This window comes from Wyeomyia smithii, chromosome 2, assembly GCF_029784165.1.
Source record: "Wyeomyia smithii strain HCP4-BCI-WySm-NY-G18 chromosome 2, ASM2978416v1, whole genome shotgun sequence".
Lineage (NCBI taxonomy): Eukaryota > Metazoa > Arthropoda > Insecta > Diptera > Culicidae > Wyeomyia > Wyeomyia smithii.
The window spans coordinates 53,963,618-53,984,124 of NC_073695.1; the positions used below are offsets into that span (position 1 = coordinate 53,963,618).

The 20,507-nt window shown below is 36.0% G+C and overlaps 1 protein-coding gene across 9 annotated transcripts in view; it reads left to right on the top strand.

Annotated features, from left to right (window-relative positions):
* Positions 1-20,507, top strand: part of LOC129724004 (uncharacterized) — a 338,375-nt gene that overhangs the window by 84,011 nt on the left and 233,857 nt on the right. The gene's annotated exons all lie outside the window — the stretch shown is intronic.

Here is a 20,507-nt window from a genome sequence, read left to right on the forward strand (position 1 = left end):
GCTGTTACCAGATATAGAAATTATAAATGTCTGTTTCTGCTTTCGCCGGAGTTTCACAGATAATAACGAAAAAAAATATATATATTGATTACAGACGTTCTAAGATAGTATTGGTTTTTTGAAATGGATTCATTTTACGCACCACATTTGTACCGGCATTACAGCTTTAGTGAAATACCGATAAACTTGACTAACCGGCAACTCCAGTTTACATTGAGATGCTTGTACACAGCAGTCGGCGCTTGATAAAGTTTCGGGGTTTTAAAACGAACTAGCAACTTCCTTTATAAAATTTCCAAGTTTGAATGTGAAATAATAAATTCCTTGAAACAGCTGCTGGTTTTGATATGACATAAAGTAACATAAAACAGGAAATAAAATTATATCAAGACATTTTGAGAATGTGACAGGTTGCAACTAATTAACATATGCCTGGAAGAATAAACCTCTGGAAATTTTAAAATTGTTTCTTTAGTACCCTAAGCACAGACGCTTATGATCAGTTTTGAATTGAGTAATGACTTTTGTTATTGATTAAACCTATTTAACATCTTTTCTTCAGCAAATTATAAATTATTTCAAATGGTAAACTATTAATTGCATTTATAGGGGCCGTAAGTTTATGTTTCTATTACATCTATATGCACATGTATATAGATAGCGTTGCATAGGATGTTCGTCTTATACTATATTGCCGATTCCGAAACTCTAATAAAGGCGTACATTTTACAAAATACAACAGATCGTGGATGAGTTCAGTACTGAATAAACATTGATTTTCTACAGAATTTCAGCGGCGAGTAGCATCCACGATAAAATTCGTGGACGGTTTCACCAAAAATTTTTCACGGCATGTGTTTTACCTGCACGAAAACGATTTTAAGGACAATAACATATTCAATAGTCAGTTAATATGGAAACACAACGATTTACACAATTCTTTTTTCGCGACGTCGGAAAATTTTCATCGAAAAATATAACCAAGATAAAATTCAATGCATTACACTTAATTAGGAAAATATATCGCAGTTAAAATTCCGAAGCCATTCTACGACAAGCATATCATGTTGTAAAAAACATCTGGTTCTATGACGGAGCGCATATCAAGTTTTGATAACTTCAATAAAGCTGGGCCAACTAGTCATGACACGTGTTTATAGCTGTTGTTAGTGGGTTATTATAACTGCGTGGTCGGCATTAAAGGTTTTATGTTTTGGTTGTATCAAGCGCTAAAAAACTCTGATATAACCTATTTTGTTACTTGGGGGCCGTTCCTAAGCCACGTGGTCATGTTTTGATCAATTTTATTTAAAGATGTTTTGTAGTCGGATGTTTTTTACATGTTTACTGAGCTTGAGCTTAAGCTTCACGACCGCACATTTCGTAGTTGCTCCTCCGTGATAGATTTGAGCTAGTAAAGTTGCACAGAGAACCACGTTCATGGCAACTTGGGATTAGTTTACCATCTTCATATACAACAATTCAGTACCTTCCGCTTTGTATAGATCGATAACGGCGCCGGCCACGTCCTTACGATCATTAGGGTGAGTAAGAAAATTTTAAGAAAGGAGTTGTAGCAGTCGTTGGTGTCGCAAACCGAGTTTACCTCTCGAGTTTACATCTCCATTACTGCGACGGAAAGGAAAGGTTGAGTCTCCGTGGTTAGTGACGAAATCGAGCGATGTTGCGCGCGAAGTTAACTCATTACGAACGAGAGTATTTACATATTTACATATTTACTGAATTCAGAAACTCAGTTCACTGTGCTTTGATACAACAATCACAAAGGAAAAAGTTATTCTTCCTGGGAATACAATCCCAAGGCAGGTAAGCATATCCTCCTACCAACGAAAATATGTTATTAAACTACTAATACATACTGTTAGAAAAGAGGGTGTTTTCAGATTATCAAACTATTGATGTCCAACGAAATATTCATAACCTTGGCAAAACAGACAAAAATCACCGTGGCAAGTCCATTAATCTGAACTATTTGTACGGTAAAAAAAAGTTTCATCACATAAAAAAATTTGGTGCACCTTTCCAGCGAAACAAGGCGTGAATCACGATTCGTTTACTAGCACAGCTCAGTCGGTCCTTCTTTCGGCTGGTCTTGAATGAAATTTGCACGGTACGTTCCATTCCGTTCCGTGTATACACGCCCGTATCACTCCCGGAACCACACATGCCTGGACTGGATTCGTACCGATATAGTGCCCTAGCTGGACCGCAGCAAATTTGATGCTGGCTGGCAGCACAAGTTCTGCAGCACGATGTTCATTAATTACTTATACAGTTGGTGGCTAATTTTAGAAATAATGCATCTCTTCTCATCATCTGGGCCCCGTCTCGAAAACCCCAACGCACACCGGCGGCGTAACGTAAACTTTCTGGGAAGGTATTGCAAGACGGATTCTGTTTAGACAGCCATTTTCCGTGTAATGAGCAAACTCCGAGCGGCCCCGGCTTTGGTTTGGTGGTTGTGGCATGTTTATGTAAATTTTTCGACGATGTGGTTAGCCCCTCACTGACGAATGGATCTCCAGATAACAAACATCAAACGACGGGATTGATGTGTGATGTGTTTTGCTGTGTGCTCTTAACACATTCTCGGCAGCTTCCGTTTTCACGTTTTACTATGAGCGCAATGCAGACATCGCACCATCAAACCCGGCCGCGAGCGACCGTGCGGCAGAGGAATTGGAATTATTTAAGGTGCTGCATATTGGTGGATGAGTTAACGGGAATAGAGTGGATACGACGTCTTATTTCCGCAACGGTACCTCGGTGTTGATATGGTGTTATATTTGTAATTTTCATATTTTGTTCTACCGAAGGATGATATCATAATAATTGGATTATTTAAATACCTCCACTTTTTCCAAAAACAAAACATTATTTAGAACTTTGATAAAAAGTACTTTCACTTTACGTTTTCATAAATTGAAAAAAACTCGACTTTATTTATCTTGGGTTACCCTTCTCACTGAATTAGACTTTAGGGCCCTTAATTGGTCTGTAACTTTCATGAACTTGCATTCTTCGTGAGTTATTTCCTTCCGAGTAATTTAAAGTATCAGTATGGTCATTTTTTCGCGGGGTTTCCGGAACATGTATGGAGGTGGGTACTTAATTTGCCTCTAGTAAGTTAGTTTCAAGTACACAGAAAAATGTCCAAATTAAATGATTAATAAAGTTTCCTAATTATGCAATAGAATAAAAAAAGATTGATTACAACTTCGGCAAAATAAGAACAATTTACATTGCATTACACTACCTTTGTTGACAGTTCCTATGAGAATCTGGCAATCATTGCAAATAGCACGGAAATTGATTGATTGATATATTTCGTCTCGAAAAATCCACTTCAATCAACTAAATTATAGCGATTTGCAATCAACCTTGCATCCTATATACCTCAATAGAAACTGGTTTGTGCGCAGCTAGAGGGTGCTAAGATACTAATGCATTTTCTCAGCACCACCGACAGCCGCCAGCCAATGTTGGCCCAGGGCCCACCGATAGCGAGGTAATTGCTCACATAATAGTTATAAATCAAATTATTGCTGCATCGTTTGCCACATTCCATGACAAGATGAAGCCAATTTATGATAGTTTTTCGCTCCCTAACATTCGTTTAACATGCATGAATACGAAGCGAGCTGCAACGAGTGCCGACAGAGTGCATACAGCCAGGAAAATAAATTTAGTGTATGTTGTGAAGCTAATCTGCTTACAGCGTGTGTATTATTTTCGACTACTTTTGCTACAGTGAAATTACTCAAAATTAATGCGAATATTACGCCAGAAATCTTTGTTCCCTTAAATATCTTTAATAACCGACATAAGTGAATTGAATGAATGAAACTGCGACCAGCTGGTCCTGGAACCGGCGAAATATCCCTGAACACAATTCCGTTCAGAGCGTAATTGCCATTCAGTCTAGAAGATGAAATAATCCCAATTATTTATTTTCACCCTCTATCTTGGCGGCGTTTTTATTACCACCCGTTACAAAGATCGAATAGCGAGGCTGAGGAGAATCATCTACTTCATTAAATGCCAAACTGGAAGCCCTTAATCCTCATAGACGTATTTCACCCGGCGCGTATTCGGCGAGCGAAAGCAATGAACCGAACCGTCACTTGGTTTAGAATAATGGAGCAGACGACAACGATAGTTGGGACCCTGAGCTGGAGGGTATTTGAATATGGAAATATAGTAGCACATTTGCTATGCTATCAATTCCGGATGTTCCTTTCTACGCGCGTGAGGAAGCAAGCTGCCTCATATCTAGCGGCTTTTGTTTGTATACCGTAGGCTAGAAGTAGCAAGCAACAAGAGAGGGATTCAATTTCTCGATCTGATTTTGTTCTGAATTGGAAATTTGCCATCCTGGTACCTACTCGCGGGTTTTTTTTTTCTCGTTATGACGAAAAAGAGAAGCATTAAATATATTCATAGTACAAGAACAAACGATGGGTTTTTGTGATTTAGATGGAATAAAAACGCTAACTAGTGAAGTGAAATAATTGATGATTGGAATATTGCATTCCATTATTAGTATCTTACGCTTCAATGAGGCTAGAATCGATTGGGTTTTATTATTGGATTGCTTTCAACTTCCTCAGTTTTTTTGCGAAAATAGCATTTTCAAATTGATTACTGAATTTTCGACCCTGTTTTTGTAATAAAATAGTCGTATATATAATTGAACGTAATCCGATTGAGCAAATACGCTGGAAATAACACCTTCTGTTTTCACGTTTTTGTTCAAAGTGTTCTGCGAATAAATGTTCTTGAACTTCTTGCTCCTGTATTTTTAATTATATTAACGCATTTTTGATAATAATAGCTTCCTGATTGAGAGATGCAATACATCGAGCCCATACATATTAAAGCATATTACGGCATTTAAATCTTTCTGTAATTTTACAACATTTTTTGTCTATTTTGTCTCTTTGCCATCTAAGTATTGGCTTTATTTGACTTAATTGCCTTCAAATGTGGATCCTTTATTATCTTTATTATGATTTCGAAACATACCAACAATAAAAAAATGTCATGAAATTTAATTTTGCTGTGGTAGTTTGTTTTTTTTTTTCAACTATAAGTCGGTACTTGTTGCCGTACTACTTCAAAAAATATTTTTTCTAATCCTGTTTCGAGGTCGCATTTGTTATGAAGGATTTCAGTTACAGATAATGTTCAAAACCTTAAAATTTCTTAATAATTTTGCGGAAGATTCGATAATCGAAAAAACGCAACATAGTTGAAATAACAACCTGAAACGTAGTGAGAAAAATGCAATAGACCTGCACTAAATGATCACTGGCAAAACCGAAGGTATAAAAGTGCTCCAAAGGGTCGAATGGCATATATCACTCTACTCAGTTCGACGAGCTGAGAATTTTCTATATGTTTGTGTGTATGTGCAACTTTTTAATCTCACTCGATTTTCTCAGAGATGGCTGGAACGATTTTCATAATATTATTCTCAAATAAAAGGTCTAGTTGTCCCATAAAACCCTATTAAATTTTATTGTAATCGGATTTTTATTTTGTATGTTATTTATCAAAATGTGAAAATCACGAAAGTTCATTATTTCAGAAACTACTTGGACTTGTGGTTCAAAAGTTAGGGAAACAAACGTGTTCTGGAGCCTATTGAATCTCACTCATGTTTCTCAGAGATGGCTGGACCGCTTCTCTCAAAGTTAGTGTCAAATGAAAGGTCTAGTTGTTTCATAACACCCCATTGAATTTTACTGTAATCGGGCTGTAACTTAACTTAACTTAACTGATGAATTTTGTAATGATTGAACACATGGTTCGAAAGTTGTGAAAAGAAAGTCATATTTGAAATAAAAAAAAAAACCTTCTATAAATAATCGAATTTAAAATGATAAGTTCATTAAGCAGACAGTAAGGGTCCCGTCGATGTGCGGTATATTTTTCCAAATCTGTGTCATATTTCCAGCTCGCTTATTTTTCGCTTTCCCTACTTCACATACTGTCTACTTAATGAACTTGTGTGTTAACGGGTAAAAGCCGTTGTTAAAAATAGAAATTTAGTTCGTTAAAATGATAACCTGAATATTTTTGAAACATATTTGTTTCATGTTATTTGCATGTGTTAATGTGTGTTTAATTGTTATGTTCGGTATAGTTTCACTGATGGCTACCAAAAATTTGTTATTTACAGTGATAAATGAATCCAGCAAATATTATAACGGTGTATTTTTTCTGAAAATTTGAGTGTTCGTGTAAATCTATTCAAACAAATAAAAGTTTTGAAAGAAAAAGGCTGGGTCTCATCGCTAGGTGGAATCATTTGGGTTTTCTGGTCAAGTATCGCATCATTTTGAAGAACTTCAGTTGCAGATCATGTATTAATTATTGCAACTCCCGAATAATTTTGCATCATAAAAGATAATATAAAAAATGCAAACACAACAATCTTATGCAGAAACCTGCCGAAGCATTTTGCTACCCTGTATGATAACCAACATATCAGCAAAGTTTCTTCTAACCCTGAGAAGATCGAAACAAAAAATAACATTTGCAAGAACTTTTTAATGAAAAAAACATACACTGCTGTTCTTAGATCTGAGCTACATATTTCATGTTCAACATTCACTCTACTGCTGTGCTAAAGAGTACGCATAGACTAACAGACGTAGCATTTCAAACAAAACTCCAATAAAATCATCGTTTGGGTGATAACAGTACATTCCGCTGCATTAGCTACTACACTCTTCACATTGTGACTTATATTTCGACAGCAGCGACAGCAGCGCCAGCATATGTGCATGTGCCAAATTGGGAAACCGCTCAATAAATATGAGATTGCTTGACAGCAGCCCAAACCATGTAAATGTCGCGTCCCGTCTGTTATTTGAGTGAAAAATTAAAATGATAGAGTTTTGTGGCAATGGAGATAGGTTTCAGTGTTACATCTGTTAGTATGTGGCGTGCGTATGATTCATCTTTGTACAAGCTTCGCACTGTATAAGACGAACACTTTCAATACAAGCTGTTTGCATTACATTTTAGTACCAAATCCTCCGGGGGCACTATGTAATAAAATAAAAAAGCGACGTTCCGTCTCAGTGCCACGTCAATTATTATGATGACCTGGATTGAACATAAATTCTCGACGTGTCAAGCGAACGGGTCGAAGTTTGCTTTAAAGACAGTGGATGCGAGTTAATAAAAAGAACTGTTGGTACGTGCTCCCGAATTACTTTCATACCGAATACGGATTAATTTCTAAATCCTCAGTTTACATTAGAAAACTTCTTACTCATGAAGATAGTATTAAAGCATGTAATATACCATCAGAACTAGGTTATTTTCGATCATTGTTGAATTTCAAATTTTAAACAATGCTAATGGTATATTTTGTTCCACTTCGGATTGCTTCATCAAACATGGATTTAAATATTTTGGATTCATGTGATAAAATTTTGACTCGTGGTTACATCATTTCTAAATACGGAATTGAGTTATATGTTTTTCACCTTCGCCAAATTTCGAAGTGCTTCTAAAATGTCAAATACCATCTTTCCGTATTTGAAAAGATGCGCGAGAACCAAAAATAGACCCCAGATGCCATTTTGATCTTTACAAGGCCACTATCTTATTTTCAGAGTTATCCTTCAGTGTAAGATAAAAGTTATAAACATTAATATATTGATATAAAATAGTCTATCATAATATTATGGAACGCACTTTTGTTCATAGTACTCCTCTTCAATAATTCACTGAATTATTGAAGAGGAGTACTATGAACAAAAGTGCATTCCAAAAGTTCAAACCGGAAAAAATGAAAGGTTATAGCTTTTCAACCATTCCTATGAATTTTGGTGCTCATAGCTATTGCCAAAGCGCCTAAACTTACGTGCGAGTGTCATCACAGAACGGAAGGTCAACTTCAGGTATATGATTCAACAGAAAGTGTACACAAAGAGGACTGAAAAATCACGAATGAATTTTCTTTGCCCTCAGCAATATATATATATGTCTTTTTTTTTTTATTTTTTTTTAAGGGGGGATTTGTTAGTAGCTTAAGTATTTATGATAAATATATGTAAATAATGAGTATGTGTGTCCAATCACAAATGGTGACTTCTAAACACTGTTAGAAAATTGTAATTTTAATTGTTAGGATTTGTTTGCTTTCGCAATTAGGACTTATCATTCGTAGGGATTTAAACCTACTTGTCAGAAAAGGGGAAGTAAACTTACAACTAACTTAATTGCTAACTTATTGGCTATAAAGAGAGCTTATCGTAGCAATTGAGGATTGCAACGATTTTTGTCGAAAATTGTTAATAATTTTATTTGACATAGCTTCTAATGGTTCAACACCAGTAAGTCTATGTAATTCGAGTGTACCAAACCAAGGAGGACGCTTCAAAATCATTTTCAGAATTTTATTCTGAATCCTTTGGAGCGTTTTCTTCCTTGTTGAACAGCAACTTGACCAGATCGGTACAGCATAAAGCATTGCTGGTCTAAAAATTTGTTTGTAAATCAAAAGTTTGTTCTTTAAACAAAGTTTAGAATTCCTGTTAATGAGAGGATATAAACATCTCGTATATTTGATGCACTTGGCTTGTATACTCTCAATGTGCTCTTTGAAAATAAGTTTTTTATCATAAATTAGTCCCAAGTACTTAACCTTGTCGGACCAACTTAAAATAACCCCATTCATCTTGACAACGTGATTATTGTTTGGCTTGAGGAAAGAAACCCTAGTCTTATGCGAAAAAATTATCATTTGAGTTTTAGAAGCATTGGGAGAGATTTTCCACTCTTGCAAGTAGGAAGAAAAAATATCTAAACTTTTCTGCAATCGACTGCATATGACACGAAGACTTTTTCCTTTTACGGAAATTCTTATGTCATCGCAGAACAATGACTTTGTGCATCCTGGAGGCAAATCAGGAAGATCTGAAGTGAATATGTTGTACAGGACTGGACCCAAGACTGAACACCTGCTCTGACAGGAAATCTATCAGATTTTGAATTCTGATAGACAACCTGCAGAGTTCGATCAGTACGATATTTTTTTAAAATTTTGATTAGGAAAATTGGAAAATTAAAAGTTTGCAATTTCGCAATCAAACCTTTATGCCAAACACTGTCGAATGCTTTTTCTATGTCTAAAAGAGCAGCTCCAGTGGAATAACCTTCAGATTTGTTAGCTCGTATCATATTAGTAACTCTGAGCAATTGATGAGTTGTGGAATGCCCATGGCGAAATCCAAACTGTTCATTTGCAAAAATTGAATTTTCGTTGATGTGTGACATCATTCTGTTAAGAATATTTCTCTCAAACAGTTTAATTATTGAAGAAAGCAAACTGATTGGTCGATAACTTGAAACTTCAGCTGGGCTCTTATCCGGTTTTAAAATGGGAGTAATTTTTGCATTTTTCCATAATTTGGGAAAATATGCAATTTTGAAGCAGCAGTTGAAAATTTTCACTGAAAATTCCATTGTGCTCTCAGGGAGATGTTTGATTAGTATATTAAAGATTCCATCGTCACCAGGTGCTTTCATATTTTTGAAATTTTTAATAATTGATTTAATCTCATTCAAGTTAGTTTCAATTATTTCTGCAGGTAAAAAATTCTGAGAAGAAATTAAATCAAATTGACGTGTGACTTCATTTTCAATTGGACTCACAAAATTCAAATTTGAGTTATGAACACTCTCAAACTGCTGAGCAAGTCTTTGAGCCTTTTGTTCATTGGATACAAGAAAACGTCCACCATCTTTTAAAACTGGAATAGGCTTTGAAGGTTTCTTAAGAATCTTCGACAGCTTCCAAAATGGTTTTGAATATGGTTTCAATTTTTCAACTTTAGTCTCAAAATTTTGATTTCTCAGAAGAGTAAATCTATGTTTAATCTCTTTCTGTAAATCTTTATAAATAGTTTTAAAAACAGGGTCACGAGAACGTTGATATTGACGTCTGCGGACATTTTTCAAACGAATTAGAAGTTGAAGATTTTCGTCAATTATTGATGAATCAAATTTCACTTGAGCCTTTGGAACAGAATAATTTCTGGCATCAACAATTGCACATTTTAATGCTTCCAAAGCGGAATCAATATTCACTCCGTTTTGCAAATCAAGCTCATTATTGAAATTTCTCTCAATATGAGTTTTGTATCTTTCCCAATTAGCCTTGTTATAATTAAAAACAGAGCTCATAGGGTTTAAAACTGATTCATGTGATAAAGCAAAAGTTATTGGAAGATGGTCAGAATCAAAGTCAGCATGTGTGATCAAATCACTACATACATGATTTTGATCTGTAAGCACCAAATCAATTGTTGAAGGGTTTCTTATAGAAGAAAAGCATGTAGGACTATTCGGAGACAAAATAGAATAGTATCCTGAAGAACAATCATTGAATAAAATTTTGCCATTGGAATTACTTTGAGAATTATTCCATGAACGATATTTAGCGTTAAAATCGCCGATTATGAAAAATTTCGAACGATTTCTGGTGAGTTTTTGTAAATCACCTTTAAAATAATTTTTGAGCTCGCGTGTGCATTGAAATGGTAAATATGCTGCGGCAATAAATAAAATCCCAAGTTCAGTTTGAACTTCAATTCCCAAAGTTTCAATAACTTTTGTCTCAAGATGGGGAAGAGCACGATGTTTGATTCGGCGATGAATAACAATTGCAACTCCACCGCCGGAACCCTGAATTCTATCATATCTATGATCCACGTAATTGGGATCATATTTTATTTTTATGTTAGGTTTCAAAAATGTTTCAGTAATAATTGCAATATGCACATTATTTACTGTTAAAAAATTAAAAAGCTCATTCTCATTGGCCTTCAATGAGCGAGCATTCCAATTTAATATTTTATTTGTTTTATTTAAAATCATTGCTAAGTTTCAAATTAAAAACAATGTTAATAGTAAAATTTGTGCCTATTTGAATGGCTTCAAACATTGATTTTGCCTGCAACATGGCGTTCATAAGATCGAACATTGCCTGTTGCAAAAAAGAAAGTTTACCTGCCGTAATAGGCCCCAGGCAGTTGACATTAGAAAAAATATTTTCGGCAGCAATATTAGCTGGAGTAATAGGTGTACAATTATTTTCTAGCGTGTTTTGCTTACCCATATTAACGGTCATTTTCGAACTACCAACACTAGGCGGTATAATGTTCAAACTACCTGTAACCTGTGCATAAGTTAAACGGGTATGCAAAGGAGTAGGTAAACTATGCGTCACTGGTACGCTTGGAGAATTTTGTTTTGAAGTTGGTTTTAATTGAGAAATTGAATTTTGTTTACCTTGCCTTGCCTTAACAATTGCTAAACGGACTGGGCATTGATAAAAATTTGACATATGGTTGCCGTTACAATTCGCACAGCGAAAATTTTTACTCTCTTTCACAGGACATGTGTCCTTTTTGTGAGAAGAGTCTCCACAATTAAGACATTTTTGGTCCATGTTACAGAATTTGGAACCATGGCCATAACGTTGGCAAGTACGGCATTGGGTGATATGCTTTTCACCTCCGCCATACTTCCTATAAATTTCCCACTTTACACGCACATTATACAAAGCATGTGCTTTTTCAAAAAAATTTAAGTTGTTAACCTCATTGCGGTTAAAATGAATTAAATAATTAACAAGGGAAATTCCAGTTCTCTGACTGTTTTCGCCTCGTGATTTTTGTTTCATTGGAATTACTTGGGCAGGGGCTATGCCAAGTAATTCTGTTAAAGTAAGTTTGATCTCATCAACGGTTTGATCGTTGGTGAGACCTTTCAATACGACCTTGAACGGCTTGGCGTTCTTAGTGTCATATGTAAAAAAATTGTACATCTTGTCAGTTAAATACTGAACAAGACGATCACGACCCTTTACTGAGTCGGCTAATAAGCGGCATTCACCTCTACGGCCAATTTTATAGGTAACTTTAACGTCAGAAACAAACGTTGAAAGTTCCTTTTTGAATATATTAAATTCAGAAGAAATAGTTACCACAATAGGTGGAACTTTCTCCTTTTTTAAAGATTTTATATTTTGTAAAGTTTCATTATTGGTAACTTCCATTTCACCAGCTTCTTGCTCAGGCAAAATATCAAAAGGATTGTCACTACAGACACTCGAAGTGTCAGAAAGAGATGCCTCTCTTTTCCTCCACGCAGCGATGCGAGGTTTCTTTTTCCGTCCAGCCATTTCAGGTGATACGAAAAAAGTTAAAACAAATGTTAAATTCAAAAGTAGGTAGTCTTGAGAAAGACTGATGGGAAATAACTTTCAGGTAGTCTTTAAAAGACACACTGACAAAACACAAACTTTGAAGCTATAGGCAGTCAAAGACCAGTCCACAAGCAACCGAAAAAACGTCTGATCTGTAGGACAGTTCAAGACGCACTGAATATATATTTGTCGTGTACGTTTATGCCACTGCGACAGTGGTATAAAGTGGCATAATTTATTCGATGTTTTGAATTGACGGTTATTTCAACAGTTTAACCTGTTCAATTTTTACGTGCAATGCAAAAACGTTGTGCGAAAACAGCAAAGTTTCACATTTGTGCAATTTTTTGTATTCGAAAATCTATAATGTGGCATTGCGGAAGTAAGTGAAAGTATCAACACAAGCTATCTGATGTCCCGTACATGTTCGTTTGGAACGTTTAAAAACCGGGTGTTCGAAACTGTTAATGATGCAATTATTGCGAAGGTCTTCTACCCACGATTGTATCGTGTGTTAGCGACAGTAATTTATAAAAATTAGTTTGAAACTTTAGCGTTGTCATAAATCAAACATGAAGTGTTTTTTTGTTTTGTTTTTGTTTAAAGGAAGTGTATGAAGATGTTGTACAGATAAATTTTGTTAGGCAAATATTTAGATATTTTATAATATTGAATCAATAACTTAGTCGACCATGAAATTTCTAAACAGGTTTCATCCTGTTATTTTATTAGGGGCCATCCATATACCACGTGGACAGCTTGGGGGGGGATCTCTCTGGTGCAGCGATACTATGTAAATAGCAGATTCTAAAGCAAAGCAAAGCCTTGCTACTACATTCTAAATCGGAACTCGACATTCTGTTATACACCGACTTCGCATCCAACTGTTTGAGTGTACAGGACAATTGCGGGACTAGCACTAACGATCCTACTGACAGTGTCAGTCTGACACTAACAGTCTCTTCCGAGCCGAGACTCGAACCTACGACAACTGGCTTGGTAGGCTAGCATCGTACCTCGAGACCATCCGGGACGGTTCGAGATCGCAGATTCTATAAGCATTCGAATCCTAATCACTTTTCGTGACGGACGCAATTGAAATATTCCTTTCATCCCCGTATCTTTTAGTAGTAAAAATTTGCAAATTTCCAGATCGATTATATTATTCGTACTCATACGTCAAAAGTGTAATATAAAACATCTTTCAAATGCTTGTGATAACCATTATTGCTGGTAAGCTTAAGAGAATTTAAAAGTAATAATATAGAATAAACACATAACCGCATTAAAAAAGTGCACCTGTAATGTTTTCGCATGGCAGATTTATACCAGTGTGTATGACAGATTTCAATAAAAGAAGTATAAATTCTATTTATTTTCCGTGTAAAATGCGTTCTTTCCACTACAAGGGAGCGCTGCAAAAATCACTGAGCACTCAGCAGTTTTCAAATCACAGATGACCTTCCGTTCTGTGGTGTCATATAAAAATTGCTCGCCGGGTTCGTCGTTTTAACGTTATGTTTACGAGGAAACTCATGGCAACTGGAGTCGATACGTCTAAGGAATACTTAATATACTTTGACCATTTTTGGGCATTTTCCAAAAACCGGAGTTAAACATCTTGAATTTCAAAATGACTGTAAATCGACCCCATATGTCGTTTTAAATGTTTTATTTGCAGAGAGTTATTTTATTAGTGCGGGATTGAAGCTTATATCATTGACGCGATTCAAGTAATGTACCAAAAAACCTTATGTAGTTCTACGTCAGCCTTGTGGTCTTCGCTTTGCGTATAAACCTTCTGTTATGTCTTGCAGTTGCGTGTTACATGTTGCAACTGTGCGACTGGAAGACAATATAATCCTGTTGATGCTGATTGGTGAAGCCATTTCAAATTATTGCTGTAAAATCGAATTAACCGCCTAATTTAAGGCGTTCTGACATTTTAAAAGAAGTGAATTACACTGTGCTACAAATGAAAAAAAAAATGCAAGAACTTCTGAAGTGACCTAGTGTAGGTTGTAGGTCTAGTTGAGTGTAACATTTGCTCATACTAGAAATTTTCCAAACACCTTCAAAATCTAAAGTTATGGTCAAAATACGGTTTTTTGGACCTCAGCGCATATAATATTTTTTAACTCAGTCATTTGTCAACCGATTTATAATATTAAAGCAGTTTTAGAAAGAAGAAAGCTTTCAAAATATATACAGGTTTGTTCTAATATCAATAAGGCATGTTAAGTTATTTGAGTTTATATCTAATTTTATAGACTTTTTCACGCAATTTTTCAATTTAATTTTGAATTTGCCGTCTATTTTTGTAAGAAGAATACCACAAATACACTATAATTTCGAAAGTATATTCAATTTCGAATTAAATGAAAGCAGTTTTGTGGAAATCGGTTGATATTTGGCTCTATCGCACATTTATTTCACGGTGCTACAAATGATGAAAAAATGCAAAAACTTTTGATGTGACTTAGTGTGGGTTGTAGCTTTAGTCAAATGTTACTTGCGCATTTACTTGAAGTTTTTCAAATACCCCAAAAATTATTAGTCATGGTCAAAACCCTGTTTTTTACCTTAGCTCACATTTTTATGTTTAATACGGTTATTTTTCAACCGATTTTTTATATTTTGGATGTTTTGGAAAGGCGAAAAATAGAGCATTTGAAACAATTTTGAAATAATTTTAAATAATGTCGATATTTGGCTTGGTGCAGAATGTAAACTGACCTGAATGACCTAAAACTGTACTTCATCGTGAAGCGCATAGAAAATTGCCACCGTTTGCAGCAGTTGATATCATAGATATGTTTGTAGAACTGTGCCATCGTAATGAGCGTCAGAGTTGCTAAATACTCTGTAAAGACGGAACTCGTAGCCTCTAATGCTTAACTAAAACATAACTAAACATTGATCGATAGTTCTAAGCTGAATTTTTACTTATTTTCTGATGATGAAATTGAGGAAAAAATCTTTCAATCAGTATGAGTGATGAAATGCTAGATAGTGCATGTGGAATTCTTTATTTACAGAACAAATGGTAGAGATAAAAATACAGCTACCAAATAAATATTTTGTTGATATCTTTATTTTGTTGATATCTTTATTGTCAGAGAACAAATTGCAACTATATTGTCTTTCTCGGGTATCCCATAAGATTAAACAACAGCTATAAAGCATGATACACCATGGTTCAGTCAGTACCTTTCAGCATACATACGGCATTAACAGAGGTTTTACCAACCTCTCGTAGAATGGGCCCTTCTGGTTTGAAGCATTCCTAATAGAGATTTATTAGAGACCTCAAGAAATAAAGAGCTTATGTTTGGTTTTAAGAGTTCGGTTTGAGCAATATCTTCTAGGTTGAATACGAAAAAAACTTCAAATGTTACTTGGGTAATGGCTAATCCGACAAGTTAATACCAAATTTTGTTGCCTGTCTATTCAAGATGTTAAAACGTTTACCATAATTGCTATTGAGTTGAAGTCCTGTTCACGAGATTTTTCAACTCAATTATTTCCTCTGACAGAAGCTCTCGCTTCATTATTTATACATCAATGTTTGTAACCTTCACCAGGTACATCCATTCATAATTCAGCCGGAGCAGAATCTGCGATCATGCGTAGCATTTCTTCTGTCCTGCAGTCGTTTGAAATTTTGAAGAATCCACTCGTGCCATATATGATAGGAATATATAACGCTTGTAAGAGCAGCCATGAATGCAATTCATGAAAACCAGCTCTCTGATTCTTTTTTTTTGTGAAAAAGAGAATGTAACTCTGCCGGCGTCATCAAAATTAATTGTCTCCATTAACATGGATTAATTTGTTGTGTTAAATTATTAGATGTGTAAACACTAAGTAAAGCAAAACCTTGGGTGCTACATTCCGATTCGGAACTCGACTTCTGTTTATTTATACACAAGACTTCGCAGCCAACTGTTTTAGTGTACAGAACAATTGCGGGGCTAGTGCAATGATCCTACCGACACTAACAGCCTTTCCCAAGCCGAGACTCGAACTCAAAACGACTTAAATGTTAGGCCAGCGTCGTACCTCGAGACCATCTGGGAGAGTACGTTAACACTAAGTATTATCGATTTAAAAAAGACTATGCGAAAAGATTATTCAAGTACACATGCAGGTTGTGCAGCTTCACATAGAAATATATTAATTGGATAAAAAAAGCAGCCAACAAAAAGTCATTCACAATACAGCTACTGGATCATTTTGAAACGAGCATAGATATAAATGTCCGTATTATACGTAAACAGACATTTAACAGCAAATTAGTTTCTATTACAAGCGGAAAGGTCTATTTGGAACATCAACCCAATTAATAATTCATCAGAGAGGAGCAAGGTTGGGACATGGCTGGTGGTTGTAGTAAGCGGTGCCATGTTTTCTCGGTGAAGGCAATAAAGCCACTTAGGGTTCAATACTTGATTGGCCCCACCATTTGGTGGACAACGGGCTGGGGGAATTACATAGTCGAAACAATGTCACTAGCAAATGATTATCATTGGAATGATAGGACAATCGCTTCAATCGATGAACAAACTGTGGACTGTGTGCCGCTTCGTTCCAAACCAGATATTGAAACAGTCGAGGAGGCATTTGCATTCATAATTGAAGCTTGATTCGATTGTCGCAAAGATATATTAGTAAATGGATCACGTTAGAATACGAATGGGTAAAATATTCACAGCTCCGAGTATCAAATAAAAAATGCATGCATCAGCGAATTCGAGCTGACGTGGTCGGAAAAATGATATATCCTGCGAGTTCATACTCATCCGCAGAAGGAAGAAGAAAAAAACGTTTATCACAAAAAGCATTTTAATTCACAATTTGCTATTGTTTGATGTTTTGATCGCGCGCTTTGAGAACTGAATTAAACTGTGCTATTAGATTTTATTTAAAAAACCTTTAAGTGCATTCACCGAAAATAATGCTGTTTTAATTTTGGCAAACCATTCACAGACCCACGAGAGACAGCAATGATTCAGTTCTCATTCACTTTTATGACTGCTCTGGTCTGATGAACAATCCTCTGGTCATGTACAAAATTAAAATAAGTGACTTAATCAAGCAGATTAAAGTATTTTTATATGTTTAAAATTTAATTGTCGTGTCTAGCAATATTTTATTTGATTCGGAATTCACTACAATAATGACTGATTTTCTACATCAAACACTGACTAAATGTACAGCTATGCTGACATATATGACTGTGGTTAGAAATCAATTTCGCTGACTAACCCGGTAATTGCCGGGGCGGTGTATGAAAATTGTGGCCCACACCTTTGGCTAGCGCCATCACGGTTTCACTTTCAGTATAAATAAACATAGACACCAGCTGGGTATGTCTAAAACTCACCGACCCGGAACGGCGTTGGCACGGGAATTTCCACACTGCTCGGTCAGCGCACCGCACTTCGACGCCAAGCGCTGTGAAAAATTATTAAAATATATTTTCCAACGGAAACCGTAAATATTATCTCGGAAGAATCGATAAACATTGAATCGCATTCGGTGGAACCATATTAGCCTGTCCGAATCTGCAGATTTCGAACATTTCGAATGCCCCAAAACTTACCCACCGAAGCTATACGTACGTACGTGTATACATCTGGTGTTGATTCCATTCCCGAAGTTTTCCTTCCGCCCGCTGCACAGTGGTCCAATAAGGCAAAAAGTGGAACTTAATTCCATATCGCCTTTTAATTTCATCCTAGCTTAATAGTGTCTTCGGAGCAATTGTTTGTATGAATAACCCGCATAATTGCAAATTGTAAAAAAATATTAAAAGTTTACTATACTGAAAATAAAAAAATTAACTTTTTTGTGTTAAGAGATAGAAGAATAGTTTTTTCAGCAAAGTTGTAGAAAATTTAAAAATATGAAACTTTGTTGAACAAATGAAAATCCTATCTTTTTTCGGTACAAAGTTATGAAGTACATTACATGGAACTTATTTAAAAGTTAGTTTTTTGTACTTAACTTTAGTTAGTTGCATTTTACACGAAAGTGTAGTTCGGAGGAATTGTTAGGGCACACAAAACAAACATTTTTGCCGAAGACTATATATCTCCAGGAGTTTTCTTTACAAAGTTATATCATATTTTAGCTTATTTTTTCGATAACTTCAAGAATGTATAGGTTAAAAAAGGGCAAGTGGAATCACGATGTCAATAGTTTTTCTTGAAGTTAAGCTGAAGTACTATAAACTTCTTTAGGTTCCATTTGTCCCAATCCACCCATTTTAGAGAACGGCGAACATATGTCACAGTAGGTTTTCATATATCAAAAATACTAACTTTTTTGTGTTAAGAGATAGAGGAATGGTTTTTTCGGCAAAGTTTTAGAACGTGCAAAAATATGAAACTTTGCTGAACAAACAAAATTTCTATCTTCATTGGGAACAGAGTTACAGAGTATTTCAACTAAAAGTTACTTAAAAGTTAGTTTTTTGTACTAAACTTCTGTTAGTTACATTTTACAAGAAAACTTTGCAATATTTTTTTACAATTTGCAATTATGCGGGTCATTCATACAAACAATTGCTCCGAAGACACTATTAAGCTTGGATGAAGTAAAAAGGCGCTATGGAATTAAGTTCCACTTTTTGCATTATTGGACCACTGTGCGCTGCTATACGGTGAAATATTTCCTTTGATCCGTCATCGCTCCGTCAGTTGTCAGCTCCACCCGAGACGATTAAATTCGTTCACGTAAAACTAATTACGACCAAATCAACGGCCAAGATATGGCGTCCTTGAGGTTTCACACCGACCGTTGCTCCGTAGGGTGGTTCGCCTGGCACGGTACAGTGTGCACTCTCCCCGAAATACACTTCTGGACCGCCCTGGCAAACAAAACGAGGAGATGAATGAGGTTGCTGTCATTTAAAAAATGTACTGTGTGAGTTCTTCCTTCGTACGCTCCAAGCGCGAATTGCACTGCTGGTGTTGTTAACAATTCCGGCCGAGGATTCAGGAATGTTGTTAGCTCGGTACACGAGGCCAGCTAGGTTACTGTTGGCTTATACAATTTGTAAATGTTACATACAGGTCATGTGTGAAGTGAGTTGTGGCAGCGCTGAGAAGGCGTCGGGTGCAAAAGAATTCAAAAGTCATTATGTAATCCCCACTAGAATTTCCACGGGTTTGGCAGGCCGAATGATGACCTCCAAAAAGATGACAACGTAACCAAACATGCCAAATGATCCTCCACCAACCGGGTCAACACCAGCTCTGCGTTGCAGTAAACTAAATGCCGGATGGCGCGGGTGTTGTATTTTTCGAAATACAATTCTATATATGTAGAATAACGTGTACGTGTAGTGCGTATATGATACAATAAACTCCCGGTAGAAATGATTGTCCTGCTGGCACTAACGACACGGTTTCAAACAGCGCATGTCGTCGTAAATTTACACTGCGGATTCCGATCGGTTCGCATCTATGTTTATCGATTTAATTGAATTTTATTTGCTTCGCACACCCTTGCGGCTTGCATTCGTTGGGCGTTGAACTAGACCAACATCGCGTATCGGGTTACGCAGTTATGACCTATAGCCCGCAGTGCTGTAATTTGCATATTGCAGTTTATCGAAATCCGGCTTAAACCAGCGGTATTCGCATCAGTTGTGTTGAAACCACAGCTTTTTTTCAATAATTATTAAATTACACTCAATCGAATTGTTGAAGTCTCCAAACAACATAAAAGATAATGATACAGATGAAACCATGATGATTTTAAAATGAGATTTAAGAAAAAGCAACAAAAGGACGAATTTTGTTACTTCTAAATCATATCCTTAATAATCACAATAATTGTTTTTTACAAGATCGTGAATGCGCTGAGAACGATGATTTTGTTGCCATCATCTAGTGCAGCAGTTCTCAACCTTTTTTTGTCCGCGTACCCCTTGGCGATATTTTTCATATCGATTGTACCCCTTGGTTTGGAATGTTCTCGCAGAGTGAGGGAGAGTAGTGGTAGATCATGTTTTGGTAGTCTAGTCCAGGTTTCAAATTGAACTATGTTTGTTTGATTGCTACAGTCATATTTTAAGAGCAGGTTTGGATAACAAATAAGGTATTAACAAGCAAAACTGCTTTGTCCGCCCTTACTGATTTTGCTTTCGCGTACCCCCTGAAGGCTTTCGAGTATCCCCCGGGGTACGCGTACCCCAGGTTGAGAACCGCTGATCTAGTGGCAACTCATACTTCTAGTAGTTAAA